This window comes from Pongo pygmaeus, chromosome 1, assembly GCF_028885625.2.
Source record: "Pongo pygmaeus isolate AG05252 chromosome 1, NHGRI_mPonPyg2-v2.0_pri, whole genome shotgun sequence".
NCBI lineage: Eukaryota > Metazoa > Chordata > Mammalia > Primates > Hominidae > Pongo > Pongo pygmaeus.
The window spans coordinates 77,524,132-77,541,063 of record NC_072373.2 but is presented as its reverse complement, the minus strand read 5'-3'; the positions used below and the strand labels follow the sequence as shown (position 1 = coordinate 77,541,063).

General features: G+C 39.7%; 1 pseudogene; it reads right to left on the bottom strand.

Moving 5' to 3' along the window:
• LOC129038005 (eukaryotic translation initiation factor 4B-like) overlaps nt 1-16,585 on the bottom strand; it is a 28,907-nt pseudogene extending 12,322 nt beyond the window's left edge.
• Between the last annotated feature and the right edge of the window lie 347 nt (nt 16,586-16,932).

Sequence of the window (16,932 nt, the reverse complement as noted above, 5' to 3'; positions counted from 1 at the left end):
CAATTATTCCTGCCCTCACAGTGCCTACATTCTAGGAAATATAAATAAAATAATTTTAATACGGTGTATTAGGAAGTGATTATTGCTATGGAGAAAAGCAAGGCAGGGATGAAGTAGCTAAGAAGACTGATGGTGGGGTCGGAGGGGATCCAAATCAGGTGTGGGTCATTGGATAGGATTGCCTTTTGGCCTGAATTATTACTGCTCTCCTGGCCCCTAGTCCCTATGCTTTTACCAAGAGTGCCTCCTTTTCTTTATTAAATAAGAGATGGGGGTCTCACTATGTTGCCCAGGCTGGCCTCAAACTCCTGGCCTCCAGCCATGCTCCTGCCTTGGCCTCCCAAAATGCTGCCTCACAGCATGGGCCACTGTGCCTGGCCCCAATAGTACCTCTTAATGCCTGCCTCCTTCCTTCGATTCTTCTGTTCCTCTCACTTTCTCCACCACCAAAAATTGTGCCTTCAATGCTATCCCCCAAATTCTCCTGATCTTTAAGGACCAGCTCAAGCTACAGCCTTTCCCCAACTCCTCTGACCGCTCCCTTCTCTGAGCTCCATGAAAAGCATTAAGCCACACAAGTGATATTTGATCTTGTCTTCCATTGTTTCCTAAGTGCTTCTTCTATATCTTTCTCAACTGATTAAAAGCTGTGACAAATGGAGGCTAAGATCCCAGCATATGGCTTTGAATACAGGAGAAGTTTAGTAATCATACCAGGTGGCCTCAGTCAGCTCTTAGTGCAATTTGGTAAAAGCTGACTCCTCATTCCATTTTAGGAAGCTACAGCTTTTTCTACTCAAGCCCTGAACCACTCCTCCAATATCTCTCAGCAGAAACTTTACTAGCATCCATCTGGGATGAATTTGCTCAACTTTCCTTCTCAAAACCTCAAAATTAAATCTCTATTTTCACCATCTTCCTCCTGTTTAAGAGAGAATTATTACTAATTCTTGCCCAAGACTAACTGCTTTATTTGCACTTTCCCACCATAGCCACTCATATGCTCTGGCATCTTATTGTCTTTACTACCCAGAAATTCTTATTCATCTCTTAGGGTGCTGGCTGCTTCTTCTTAGTATCCAAGTGAGTTGAAATCTTTCTCATTAAAAATAAGAAAAAGTCTTGATACTTCTTCCTCAATGGTTTGGCTACTACAAAATTATTATAAAAGGAAAGGTAAATGAATTAAAACCTGGACTCTTGAACTAGATTGCCTATAGTTTAATTACCAGTTCTGTTGTTGCTATGTGGCTTTGGGAAATTTACTTAACCACTCTATGCCTCAGTTTCCTCATCTGTAAAATGGGGATAATAATAATAACTATTTCATAGGGTAGTGATGAGGATGGAATTAATTTTCATAAACTATGTAGAACAGTGCCTGGCATACTATAAGTGCTATGTGTTTGATATTTGACATAAATAATTACTAAGCCTTAGCTATTATTCTTTCTTTCATTTCCTTGGTCCTATTTCTTTCTTCCCAAAGCTACTATCCAATCTTCTGTTGCCTTTCGTCACCAATTTTTTCAAAAGGACAGGCTGCAATGCAAACTTTCCACTAACTGTTTCCATTTTCTCATGTCCCTTTCACTCCTCAACCCACTAGAATATTGAAAGTTCCCAATGGCCTCTTAAGCTTCTAATCCAAAATTTCATTTCCTTTCATTTGACATCTAGTATCCAACTTGGAATTTCTTCCTTTGCTTTTCTTGCCAGTTCAGCTTCTCCTCAGCCAACTCCTTTCCTTTCCCAAGAGACTCCATCCCAAGGGGTCTCTTGGGCTTCTTCTCATACTGCATTCTCTTCCATTGGTGTTATTCACACTCCTGCCTTCACTTACTGCCTACATTCCATTGACTTTCACACCTACTAAGACTGACATTTTTCCCTGAGCACCAGCCCCTAAGTTTGACCAGTTATACAGATAAATGCCATATCAGATACTCTTCTTCTGATAGATTAGGGTTCATCTATCTTCTAGATTCTAAATCTAGAAGATTTAGAACAGGTAAATCTTCTCCCTGTCATGTATTGCTTCAAATCTCTGTTTTGGCACCCAGTCGCAAACACCAGAAACCTTAGGGCCTTTGTGGTTCTGCATCTGGATGTGCCTTTGCATTTCGCAAATCAGTTTTCACATCCCTTAGCTCATTTACTCCTCACAATGACCCTTAAGAGCATTATTTGATTATGTGATTTTGCAAGGTTTAATTTGAATGAGTATTTTTTTCCCAGACTGACAAAATAAACACATTTTCTAATTCTTTTAAGAAAGAGTGAAATAACTCCTTTCTACAGAGGAAGAAAATAAGTTTTACAGAGGTAACAAATTTTTCTAAGAAGTTGTAAGGGTCAAGTGAAATAGTACATGTTGTGAAACTTCATATACCTTAAAACATCACGTAAATGCAAAGTTTTCTTGATTATTAACATAATGCTAAATTATTGGTGACACAGCTAATTTGGTAAATGTCATAAGAAGAGTATTAAGTGTACAGAAATACAGAGGTGAGGGAAATCGGTTTAGTTAGGAATGATAAGGATCTTGGAAGAAGAGTAGGATTTTAATAGATGGAGAGCATGATGGAGGACCAGCTTCTCCACGTCTCATTCTGATCTACCACTTTTATATCGGTCCTTAATACAAAGCTGACTTGAGTGATCCTTTCTTAGCACTTCTAGGTAATGGCTGGAGGTTTCCTCTAAATGCAATAGACAAATTTAAGGCACCTTTTATAAGAACATTAGGACACTAACTCAAAGGTCACCTTCTTCTGAGGGAGTGAAAAAACCATCCAAGCTGCCTGCAGCAGCTCATACTATTCCACCTTCCATGTGGACAAGGAACACATGGGAACAAGGAACATAGGGAGCAAGAGTGTGTGCAGGACAATGAACTGCAGAAGCGTCAATGACACATGGATATAGCCAGAGTAAGTGTTTCCAAATCATGAAACCAGAACCAAAAACAAATCCTATAAAGGATAGTGTGATGACAGTTAGCTCAGGCTCAGGACCCTGAAGTGTGCTGTTTGGGAATCACTTTGCATACCGAAGCCTGTGTAATGTAGAAAGGGTCAAATAGAAATCTGGGGGATATTTTGGGGTAAGTCCATTGATAGTAACTGAAAAGCTAGCTTTGAGGAGAAAACTTTTATTCTATTAATGTTAGATTACTTTATTGCTCATAAATTCAAGTTGAGATTTAGTTACATTGGAATAAAATGGGCTCTTGCAAACTTATTGAGTTACTGTAAACCAAGGTATTATCTAACATCAGGAAGAAGAAGGTAGTTCAGACAACCTCTCCACTTTGCAGCAGCTATTACCCACATCCAAAAGATCATCCATTCTTCTAAAGTTTGGTCACTGCAAAGCCACTCCATTACTGCCGCAATAATGTACATGTTATATACGGTTTCAATTCTGACTGTTGTACAGAGAAGCAAGACAGAGGAAATAATTCTCTATCAAAATCAAGTTGAAGAGTGTACAAGTTATATTTCAGTTTGATGACCTTTAAAATGACCTGATGCAAAGTCTAGCAGTTGCCAACCTGACTGGGCTTGAATGGTATGCACTCGGAGACTCAGTCCTTGCCTCCCCAGCTTCCCCAAGTGCTTGAGAAAAGGGCTGGATTTAGAAAGATGAAGAGGAAGAGCATGTGGGGGACATGATGTGAGCAGAGAATTGAAGGTCAGGATGTGCATGATACACTAGGGAGATTGAGTGGATGGTTAAATTGGCTTAATGTCCATCAGCATGGAAAGAAATTAGGGAAGAAGAAGTTGGCCAGAAATTGATATCAAAATGACCAGCAAGCTTTTCCAAGCATCATTTTCTGCAAAGATAAAGTGATAAGGTAAAAATGATAATGATAATGTCATACCCAGCACTTACAAAAGCCATCTTTCAAGGGTCTCAAAGCATGTTAAAATGCTGCATTATTCATCTTCTCAACAATTCTGTGAGGCAGGTAAAGGGAAGTATCATTATCCCCATTACACCAGTAGTAAAACAAAGATAGAGGCAGTGAGAATCTTATTTCCACATCCCTGTAGTGAGCCAGCTGGTGTTCTTGGTCTGAAGTGCAGTCATTCCATTTAGGCTACCTTTTCTAGGGCCAATTTTCCTTGTTAATGTGTAGAGAGGGTCCCAATTTCCATTCTATGTAACTCTATACATGTTTATCTCTTCCAGCCATTAAAAGTGACTGAATTTAAAGCCATATCTCTACTTCATCCCTTGGTAAGGCAAATGGGTTGTAGATTGTCTTTTGATGTTACAGGTATCACTCACTGATGCCTAAAATGTAATCTTTGTATCTAAAGGTACAACGTCCTTTAGAGGACTTGGACATACGTAGAGGACTTTGACATTTCTAGACTAATATAGGTTGATTCCATTAATCTATCAAAGTTTTTTGCCTTTGAATTTCACTAATCTCTCTCTTAGTGCTGTTTCTGCCTCATCCTCCAACCCCAACACCAATAAGGCATGATACATAATCGCAGATACCAATGACCAAATCTAGTGAAGGCAACAGAATGGCCCACAAACCTTCTCAACTAAAGCTACTTCTTGCCCTTGGTTCTCCACAGCCCACTGTAACAGACTGGACTTCCTGCCCAAGTGCTTCTTGGAGACCATTTTACTTACTCTGAGGGCAAATGTGAGGGTTGACTAAGGTTTCTCCTATGTCCAGAGCTGGGTTGAATGACAGCCCAAACTTTGACCCCTTTCAGGGTCAGCTGAGCTTGCCAAGAGATTCCTGGTTATATTGTACCTCTTCATGCTTTACAAGGCCAATTGATATTCCTTTCATTGACTGAATGAAGATTTCTATTGTGCCAGGCTCATTCACGTTAAATCAACAAGACATACAGTGTTGTGATTGGCCATGGCTTGTACTTTACTTCCTAGCTGTCCCTGAACCAAATTATCTGTGCCTAATACCAAAAGGGCATCATAACATAGCAGAAAGAGTGTGAACTCAAGTCCTGCAGACCTCACTTTCCAGTTCTGCTAGGCCTACTGGCTATGTAACCATGAATTCAGAACTCAATAGGTAAACTCTTTGAGACTCAGTCCACTGCTTTAGTCTTTCTCTGCAGTGCCTGGCAGAGTCCGAGACACAAGATACATGCTCAATTAGTGCCTGTCAACTTGATTTGACTGAACCTGCCTATAGGACACAGCAGCAAGTTTAAAGCTTCTCCTTCCAAGCTGTATCTAGGTCAAAGCCATCACTGAGAAAAACAGACTCTGGCCATAGGAATGGTTTCTGCAGTAGTTGAACACCAGTTGTTACTTATTTTTCTCTTCACGTTCTTACTAGACATAAAGCCCTTTCCTACCTGACAGAGCACTTTATGAAGCTGAATAAGCTTACAGCCTGCTATGACATTGGAGTACAGGTCACACTTCTCAGCAGAAACTCCTGAAGAATACATAAGAGCCCTGCTCCTCCCTTATGACACCTATAGTGGCTGGCATGGGAAGAAACATACAATGGAAATAAACAGCCCATATCTCTAAAGCCTAAGGTGGAGAGAGATGGTCTCTATGAGACATGGGACAATCTGGTTATTTAGGTCAGGAGGGTAGTAGAGAAAGAGCAGCAGTGCAGGGCCCTGTGGCCATTGCCAAGATGACAGCATGGTCCCTCCCTACCTTGGTGGTCCCTCCCTTCCTTGGTAGTCCTCCCAACACTTCCCTACATATATCCCAAGATCCAGACACAATGAACTAATTGAAATTTCCTGAAAGTGCCTGTTTCTCCCTCCCCACCCCAGACTTTTGTATGTGCTATTGTTCTGCCTTCTTAGAATGCCTTTCTCATGCCTGACTTTCTGCTACTCATCCTTCTGGGCTCAGGTTGGTATCAATTCCCTTCCTCTTGTAAGTCTTCTTCCTCATCACCATTGCAGACTATGTTCTTATAGTACACTCTCCCATCCTCATATGTCACATGCAATATTGTAATTGTTAATTCATGTGGCTGTCCCCAGGATGATGATGACAACAACAACATAGATGTCATCTACTGAGTGCTTACTATGTTCCAGGTACTATATGTCATTAATTCTCACATCAAGCTTGTGAAGTAGGACAATTATTTCCGTCATATAGTTGTGGAAGATAAACTTTAGAGAGGTTTTGCATACATTTACATAGTTAATAAGAGGGAGGATCAAGATTAGAACACAGATCTGACTGGCTTTAAGTCTGTGATTTTCCCCACTACATCATGAAGCCTCCCATTTGGCTGTGCACAGCTTGAGGGCAGGGACTGCATCTTTCATCTCTGTAGCTCTAGCATCCAGCATCTAGTGCCTAGAATGCAGTAGCTTTTAGTAGGTGCTCAACAATGTGTTTGATGAATCAATGGATGAATGGCAATAAATGGCCATCTCAGCCAGATTTATCTTGGTCCTGATAATCTCAATATATATTTCTTGGCTCTGGATATCCATTTGAGAGGATCAGTTAAGCCTGAAGTAAAAAGACAATTCAAGGGCAGCTGCAAGAGAATATTCTGTAACTTGTTAATATATGAGATAAAATTTGACTGGGCTGAGTTATTGGGAGAGAGAGCTCTATAAAGCAGGACAAGCATCCAATGAAGAAATGGACATAGATAAATTGTATTTACTCCCCAGAACTCCCTCAAAGGGATTTGCCTTAGACAAATAGCTTGGCCTTCTTTGCACAATAAACAAGTGGTCTCCAGTATGAGCTAAGCCTCCCAGCTAGGCAGTTACTGTTTAGAAAACAGGTCTGGACTCAGAACTAGTTGAAAGCAGTTTCTCTGTTGGAGTGGGAGGAAAGAACAGGCTACTTTTGATGGAAAGGATATACCTGAGAAGAGGCTGTTAACCCACCCCTGGCCACAGGCTAATTAGAGGCAGTATCTGAACTAGAGTCTGGCAATTCCTCAGAATTCTCCTTGCCTCCCAGGCAGTGGTTCTCATCTGTAGAGGACAGACTCCAAGGAACTAGTATCTTTTTTAAGACTCCTTTCTGAGCAGTTAAATAAGAGACTTTCTTCCTGTTCCTTCAGGAAAATTCTCCCTAAAAAAAGAATGCATTTGTTGATTTTCATAGAATTTGGATTTCACATCTTAGCTGAAGCCCAGGCCTCCTTTTCAGTACTGACTTCCATTGAGATTAAGCACAAATGGGTCCTAACACAACTCATGAAAGTGCCAGTTTCCCTCTTGCAAAATAAAAGGTGATATGTCACCTAAAACTACCCAATTTTTCTCAGGCAGAAAATACATAATGTCAGAGCATGCCAATTAACATAGTGCTTGTCTTCTATCTCTAGCTTTCTCTATTGGTAGGCTACTTCTCTTGAATATCTGTGGAATTAGATGTTACATGTTTTCTAGTCAGAATTGGGCCTAAGTGTATTTGTGGCCATGGTCTTTGTTGAAGATTACACTTTTCTTAGTGTACTAATCTAATGCCCCCTGAGTTTGCCATTGTATCTCTGTTGGCTTTTCTGTAATAAATTTGTGCCCTAGGACTACAGGCAATGGCAAAACCCCAAGCTTGGAAGCTGCTTGGTAGTTGATTGGTGGATCTGTAGAGTAGGTATTTATAGAAGATGAGTAAAATCAGGCAGATGTTGTGGCACATGCCTGTAATCCCAGCATTTTGGGAGGCCAAGGCATGCGGATCACCTGAGGTCAGGAGTTCAAGACCAGCCTGACCAGCACGGTGAAGCCCTGTCTCTACTAAAAAATAATAATAATAGTACAAAAATTAGTTGGGCATGGTGGTGGGTGCCTGTAGTCCCACCTACTTGGGAGGCTGAGGCAGGAGAATCACTTGAACCTGGGAGGTGGAAGTTGCAGTGAGCTGAGATCACACAACTATAGTCCAGCCTGGGTGACACAGTGAGACTCCATCTCAAAAAAAAAAAAAAAAAAAAAAAGAAGAAGATGACTAAAGCCATTCGTTTATTTACTCAACATTTATTGAACATGTAGTATGTACCAGGCAGTGTGTTATGGAGCTAAGAATATGGATACATAAGACATTTATTTACCCTCAAGGGGAGTTATCGTCTACTGGAGAAGTTTATGGTTTTAACATGGGGATTTTCACTTTAAAAATCATTTGATTCATTTTGAATCAGAATACATCCAACCACTGAGGCTGCCTACTTAGAGGATCAAATTGCTGCTGTAAATCTTGGATACAAATATATTCCTCATAATAAAAGAAGCTCACCTAAAATTTTAGGAAAATGACAAGGCAATTTCTGAGGTGCAGAATGAATACATCAGGTAAGCAGGTCTACTTACTAGAAAGATTGCCTCCTGACTAGAGTGGGGGGCTTAGAGTCTTAGTAATTTATTCCTGAATTAAAACTAGATCATATATATATAAGTACTTTACATTTGTAAAAGGAAAACATTACTGTTACACACTGACACCACATAGAGTAAATATTGTTACATAATACTCATTAGAATAGGGTATTGTTACTATTACACTATGTAGAGTAATACCCTAAAAATCCATGAGTATGGGAATTGCATGTGATTGGATATAAGTCTGAAGACCTAATTGCCACTATCAGAAAAATTTTTTAGCCACTATCAGAATAATCTTATAGAACCCTCTTGACCTTTTTAAACTCTAGATTTCTTTGTTTATGAAATGTGGTTATATCTAATCTACCTGCCTCATTTGATAGTATAAAGGATCAAATGAAACAACGAGAACTGAAAATGTAGATACTGCATTTTCTCCGTACCGAGTAATCAATCTTGCAGGTCCACTTCCAAAATCCCATTTCACAGAGACCATGTTCAGAGAGAGGGAAGTGATAGGAAGGAGGCTGCACTGCTCTGGCCAATCGCTGTGAGGAAAGAGGAAGAAGAGGTAAATTATGTGCTTTCATTGGCTAACAATCCCCGGGAGTCTGAGTCAGGGGATCGTTAGCCGTTATTACAAGAGAAGCAGGTTTTATCAGAATCTTTGCAGTGTATTTCCCTGTTTCTGCCTAGGTGTCTAACTCATGAAAGATATTGGACTTCAAAGATGAAAAAAGCAGGGGCCGGGCGCAGTGGCTCATGCCTGTAATCTCAGCACTTTGGGAGGCCAAGGCGGGTGGATCACCTGCAGTCAGGAGTTCGAGAGCAGCCTGGCCAACATGGTGAAACCTTATCTCTACTAAAAATACAAAAAAAAAAAAAAAAAAAAAAAAAGCTGGGTGTGGTAGTGTGCACCTGTAGTCCCAGCTACTCGGGAGGCTGAGACAGGAGAATTGCTTGAACCCACGAGGCAGAGGTTGCAGTGAGCTAAGGTCATGCCACTGCACTCCAGCATGGGCGATAGAGCAAGACTCCATGTCAAAAAAAAAAAAAAAAAAAAAAAAAGAAAAGAAGAAAAAAAGGCAAACCTGTTTTCAAGGAATATTGCACAAGGGAGATGACCCCTTAGTAGAGGTCAGGGAGGAATAGTTCACAAGACAGACAATGGAAAAATATAGCTTTTTTTTTTTTTCTGAGACACGGTCTCACTCTATTGCCCAGGCTGGAGTATAGCGGCACAATCACAGCTTACCACAGCCTCGGCCTCCCAAGCTCAGATGATCCTCTCACCTCAGCCCACCCTTCCCTCCCCTCACCCAACTGGGTACCTGGGACTTCAGGTGCATGCCACCATGCCTGGCTAGCTTTTTTATGTTTTGTAGAGATAGGATTTCCCATGTTACCCAGGCTGATCTTGAACTGCTGGACTCAAGTGATCCTCCTGTCCCAGCCTTCCAAAGTGCTGGGATTACAGGCATGAGCCACCATGGCCAACCTATAGATCTTTATTAGTTAATTATATCAGAATCAAGATTAATTCAAATCAAGATTAATCAAGATTAATTCAAAACACTAGAAGATATATTTGAACAAATACTGAAAAATTACTCTAATCACCTGATGAGATGCATCAGGCCTCATTTCCTACAGAGCTAAACAACAGATCTTCCAGAAAAATGGAGTTCCTTGCCTGCTTTGGGGATGGCTTGGATCTCATTCTCACACTTTCTCAGATGTGAAGTTTCTCGTGTTCAGATTTTAAGAATCCTTAAGGAAACAATAATCAAAGTTGCAATGAGACATGAAGAAGAAATAAAACTATAGAGAGAACACTGGAAAATAAGAGAAACAGCTGGACAACTTCAGGGGAATTTGTAACGAAAGAAGGATGGCAGATCATGATGTGGACTCAAGAAATTAGCTATGTACAGTATTCACTTTGCAGCAATTATGTTACTAATTACTATACTATACTATAATAGTAGTCTAATGATTATAAAAAGCTAACATTTAGATGCATGTTGAATTTCTGATAAATGCTTTATCAAATTTAAATCTTCCTTTATAGTGTCTAATTATAATCTGGCCCAAAACTAAGTGTGATAATATTGAATACTGAATGGATGAAGACTTGTCCTTGACCTTCTTCTAGTGCCCCTTATAGTCCTTTACTCCACTGCATCTTTGGGCACCACACAAGACCTGGCTTTCTTGGTGAGAACCCCGTGGTCCAAACCTTTCCCTGCACAATACACTTCATTAGCACTTGGGTTCTGGATCCAATGACTCAATGGCCCTGCTCTCCACAGAGGAAAAGAACCAATAAATCAACTGCATAAAGCTCCCATTAAAGAAGAAAATAGAACTAGTCAAGAAACAGAGAAGAATTTAAAGGGCTAGGAAGAGAACGAGAAAAGTCAAAGACGGGATGAGATTTAAAAAAGGAGATGGTGATTTACCAGGCCAAATGCTGAAGAGTAATGCTGAAAAATTGAGGAGTTAGGTTTATTAATTAGAAATGTTGAGCTAAGAAGAATGAGAGGAGAAAAGATGGAGTGCAATACATAGAGAAAAATGGCAGCTAATAAAGAAATGGAGATGGGGTTATAATAATAATGACGATAATGACAGCTAGTGTTTATTGGAGAGGTTTAGTTGTGTGTCTAGTATTCCACTGAACACTTGGCATGCAGGTATAATATTATCCCCGTCTTAAAGACGAGCAAATCGCAACACAGACTGAATAGTAACTTACACAAGTTGATTTACAACATTACATTACTGATAATCTGGAACTGATGAAGCTCAAATTCAAATTCAGGTTTGTGCAACACTTTTGACTACTAGGTTATTGTGCCTCTCCTTCTCTTTAGAGGTTTATTTGAGTCGGAGGAAAAAATTGTTTTATCTTTATCTTACAATGAAAATGAAGTTAGGGTGACTTTTTTTTTTTGAGACGGAGTCTCACTATTAGGGTGACATTTTAAAATTAAGACAGGAAAGATAAAATAATACATGTGACCAGATGGGAAGAGAGCAGTAGAGATGAAGGTTGAAGACACAAAAAAACAAGTTCTAATTGATGGGAACTTGGAACTGATGGGATAAAATTTCCCAAGGAACCAAAAAGGGCTCTGATTACAAACACAGTTGGGGAAGTTAACTTGAGACATAAGAAAAGGAAGAAAATAATCACTGGATTTGATGATTAGGAAATAATGTTGTTTGAAATAGTTTTATAACTTAGATTTCACAGAGGAAGTCAGTTGTTAACAAATATTTGGTTATTCCTTTTATGAGTTATGCATCCTGTCAAGCAAAGTCAACAAAAGCATTGCTTGTCATTTCTAGTTATTTTCTAGAAACTGATTAAATAATAAAAAACAATTTATCTGTCATTACTCTATTATGTAAAATATTATGTTGCTTCTTTCATCTGAAAAATTATATTCTTCTGTCATCTCTGAATAGTTAGGGCATGTCAATTGGAACTCATTTGATTCCAAAGGTCAGAAGCTCAGCTTGAACTAGCTTAGGCAAAAAAGGATTGCCTTGTCTCACAAAGCCAAACCCCACAAAGCACAGGGAATGACCAGTCTCAAGAAAACTGGTGATGGTCAGAAACAAATAATAAAAATCTACTACCTAAGTGTAGTCACTTCTTTCACAGATTCGAAAAGTGAAACACAAAGGCATTAGAAAATTAACTCATATCTTTGTGAGTCAGAAGCGACAGAAGATACAGATCCTTTTACCAATCTCCATGCTAAGTTATTCTAACTATCGTGTTAAAAATCGGAGTTGGTTTTGGTTGTAATTAGTTCTCCAATTTTAGTTTTCATAAACAAATAGCAGTATGTGATTAGGTGTTCACATATCTGGGTACATTCTTAAGAGTATGTCTGGGTATTTCTGGGTACATCCTCAGTAGTACCTCTGGTTATTTCTGGATATATCTTCAAGAGTCAGCTTCTCTCTACTTCACATAAGGTACTAGGAAAATACTCATAATAAATTTATTTGGCCAGCAAGACTCTGCTTGCTACAGGCCTGTCTTCATCTGGATTATTCACGGTGATCTCAGTGAGAACCCCACCTACGGAGTCACAGTGAGTGAGCTGAGGAATAGGAAACTTCAGCTCCACCTGGTCTGCTGACACAAGCTTTTGTGCTATCATTTCATCTTTCATGGCTGATTTAAGGGAGGACTTGCTTCCTGTCCAGCCCTGAGGAAGAATATAGACATTTAGACATTCTAAAACGTAGACATCATATTTTTAATTTGTCTCTCTCAGCTTTAAATATTCTAAAGGTATTGTCATAGTTCACACAGCTTAAGGATATTTTTCTCCTCGTTAATGAAAGGAGTTTGCAAAAGTAATTAGTGAATACTTAGAAGTAAAGTGGAATGTAAGGACACTATCATTATAAGTAGAATTTTGGAAATATGTGTACAAGGAAGGAACGAAATATAGACTTAAAAGAATCATATTTACTTCAAATTTATTATGTGCAGATCTTAGCCAGGGATACTGAAAAGATTAGATTCATTACTGAGAAAACGTCATACAAGAGAACTTTACTATTGATCTCCAGATTAATAGAACACAACACACCAAACATATTCTTCAACCACCTGAACTGCTTACAGGACTAAAAATAGTCCTAATGGATGTTTTTCAAGCATTTCGTGTTCTCTTCTACTCCTTTGATCCAGATTCACATTCAACTGATTCTGAACATTTAGTGAACATCCAGATTCAATACTTACTAAATGACTACTTGGTGCTGGGCACTTTGCTGGATACTACTATTATCTCATTTGATTCTCACTTCAACTCCAGAGGAGTCTCATTATTCTCAGTTTGAAACTGCCATTGCAAAATTATAACTGAGACAGTGAAAGAGATCTGACCTTATCAATTTCATCTTGCTTCTAACCTCCAAGCTGTCCTTGTTCATTCCTGGGTGTACGCTGAACTAATTTGGGGAGGAACTTATTTTATAGTTTGAGACAAAGATAATAACAGCCCTTTCTCAAAACAAACCCCCTTCTTGCCTGGGGACCAGAGTGCCTTTACAGGACTAACAAGTTAGTCAAAAGATTAGAAATGATGGTTTAGGAGTCATGCAGCTGGAGGCTACAAGATTCTAACCCTTCTCAAATTTCCCCTGGGGATAAAAATCACTATTGTAAAGCCTGAGACCAACGCTTGAGATATTTTGCCGACCCTGCCCTTAATGGATAAACTGGCTCCATCAAGTGCACCACCCAGATGGATAAACTGTCTCATCCGATTTGGGGGCCCACTGGCTTCCCCCCACCCACCAAGCTGTCCTTAACAACTCAGATCCCTGAATGCTCAGGGAGACTGATTTGAGTAATAGTAAAACTCTAGTCTTCTGCACATTCGGCTCTGCATGAATTACTCTTCTCTATTGCAATTCCCCTGTCATGATAAATTGGCTCTGTCTAAGCAGCAGGCAAGGTGAACCCATAAGGTGATTACAATTTTACAGAGCCTTAGAGAAATAGAGTCTTAGAGAAATGAAGAACCTTACCTAAGGTCACATAAGTGGTGAATGGGATTCTGGAGTTCTGGCATTCTAGTTCAGGTCTTTTCTGATACCATACTTTGTGTCTCTTCCACTGACTGCACTGTCTTCATTTTATCAGAGTCAATGAGCAGCACTGACATTCAGATACTAAAGAGCAGTGGGAGAAAAATACTCTTTCTTTGTTAATTTTAGTTTTATGAACAAAGATTATGTAGTCTGCATAGAAACTATAGATAATAAAGCCACCCATAATTTCAGTAGTCATGAGGCATGACACAAAACCACCTGTTCTTTCCCATGTCAACTTACGTGTGTGCATGTGATTTTTGTAACGTAAGCAAGTTTTCTGTGTTGCAGAAAGGTGTGAAAGCTGAAACACAGCAGGTTTGAATTGCAGGATGTATAGGTGTGGGCTATTTCCCTGCCCCCAGAATTTTATTTACTCATCAAAAGCCCTAGGTAGCATGTGTTTGAAGACAGCTGTGTCTTGGAAGAAGCTCCAGGACACACTGACAGTATCAGAGGATCATGTAGCCATATGGGGCCTAAAGATAAGTGTTCTTTCTACACAGCCTGTCCTAATCAATATGCTATTTGCCAGCTTCACATGAAATGTCCTTTGGCAAATACAAAATTATTTTAGGGAAACACTGGATGGACACATGTTGGTATTTTTAACTTTAAAATAGAAGTATCAAGTGAATTATTAAACAGGAAAAATCAACTATCCTTAAACACATCTCCCTAATAATAAATTTAATTTCATTTTTTTGTGTATTCTCTTCCTGGGGACATCACTGTTGTTAGAGTGCATCGCTTTGACTCCCATGGTCTCTTCTTATAAATGACAGTTTGTAAGAGTTGCAGTGGCTGATCTTATGGTTTATGTTGTAAGACTGTGGCCCTTGGCAGTACAACTGCACAGTGTTTGTCCTTCTATGCACTCCCTGATAGTGCTTGGATGTTCAAACAAATATACTAATAATAATGCAAATATGCTAAGGAGGAACTATTTCTCTCTATCCCTGGCTCTCACCAGTCATTTCTGGTCCAAAAGGAAGAACCCAGGGACTGCTTCCCGATTATGTATTTTCAGTGTCTTAAACAACTGCAACAGGAAGGTATGAGACTAGGCCCTATTTCCTATAATATGTTATTTTTATCACTCCATTGCTCCTATCATAATCCAGCTTTTAGCTTTTTACATTTATAGACAAATCCCTTTCTTTAAGAAAAAAAAAAAAAAGGCTGGGTGCGGTGGCTGATGCCTGTAATCCCAGCACTTTGGGAGGCTGAGGCAGGTGGATCACGAGGTCAGGAGTTGGAAACCAGCCTGACCAACATGGTGAAATCCCATCTCTACTAAAAATACAAAAATTAGCCGGGCGTGGTGGCGCATGCCTGTAATCCCAGCTACTCAGGAGGCTGAGGCAGGATAATAGCTTGAACCTGGAAGGCACAGGTTGCAGTGAGCCGAGATCATGCTACTGCACTCCAGCCTGGGTGACAGAGCGAGACTCCATCTAAATAAAATAATAAAATAAAATAAAATGTCACATACAAAACTATATATCTACTGCTGCCTGCAAAAGCAACGAAAAACAAAAAAGACATAGCAGTATCTCTTCCACTGTTCATTAGGCTTCCTTCTACTATAGACCAATCCTTCGAAGATTGTTTTTCTCAGAATACGCAGGGAGACAGAGAAATGGCTTCATGAGGGTCTCCATGATAATACAAAGCTAGAGGGCTTGCCATGTTCTTTATTCACTCCCTCTTCTCCTTGCCCCAGCTCCCTCCATTACCCCTCTTTTTGTCTCTCCCTATTCCTTGGTCATATTCTTCCTCTTTCCCTGTCTATATCAATTTATCTGGACAGGTTTTTAATGTTGTGAGAATATTAAAGAAATAATACCTATATGTTCTGATGACCTCAGAAGGTTCTTTTGGGTTTCCTGGTTCTCTGGTGACCAATTTCTTCTCCAAGATAAGCTATTCATTCAGTAGGCAAATTAGTTCTCCAGCACAGTAATCATCTGTTAGGCTTCAGGAGGTGAGAGATTCATTCAGTGATTTTTTTTTTCAAGATTAAGGCTGAGAATCTGTATTGGTTTCTTGCTGGAAGGAAACAGAAACAACTTGGACAAGTTCCATCCTTGGACAAGTGAAAGAGTAGCACACATGCATGTGTGTGTGTGTGTGTGTGTGTGTGTGTGTGTCGGAAGGGGTGGTGGTGGTGGGTGATCTTAAGAGGGCATTTAAGGTCTTCTGTAATCTTTCCCAAACTACCTTTTCACTTTTTTTTCACTTTTGCCTCCTACAACCCCCTGATATGTGTATATATACATAAAATATATATATGTATACATACAGATACACACACACACATACACACATAGCCTTGTCTCAAGGTAAATTGAACATCTATCTTTTCCTTTAGTAAATGGGACATTGTCTACATGTCTTGGTTTGTATTCCCTTCCCACTGCCTGGAAAGTGCCACCCCATCCCTTAAACATAATAGGCACATACACATGCCCCCTCTGCCAGTGAAAATGCATCTATATTTTGAGGCCCAGTCCTAGGTGCATCTCCCCCTTTACCTTCCTTGAGCAGCTCAGCTTACTCCATCCCTCTTTCTCCTCTGAACACCTGTTGCGCTTATCCTGTGTCAGGTGAGAGTTAATCTCCATAATGAAAACATACTGGCTCTGAAACCAAATGTGATGCTCTCGATAAAACTTATCAGACTTTGAAAAAGTGTGTGTGTGTGTTTGTGCACGTACGCATGTGTGTGTTTTGGTGAAGAAGCTGAAGGCAAGCAGACACATGGCTGAGAGAGTCTGGAGAAGAGGTGATGAATACAGAGAGAATAGATAGAGAAAAGTGATGAAAATAAAATGTCACCTTCCAGTATTGATCATGTGTCTTACAGAAACACATTTTCACTAGTCTGCTCACATGCTAGATATCCCTCACTCCACTTTGGCTTTCATCCTACAGTTGTTAGTCTTATAGATGCTAGAAATGCACCAAGACA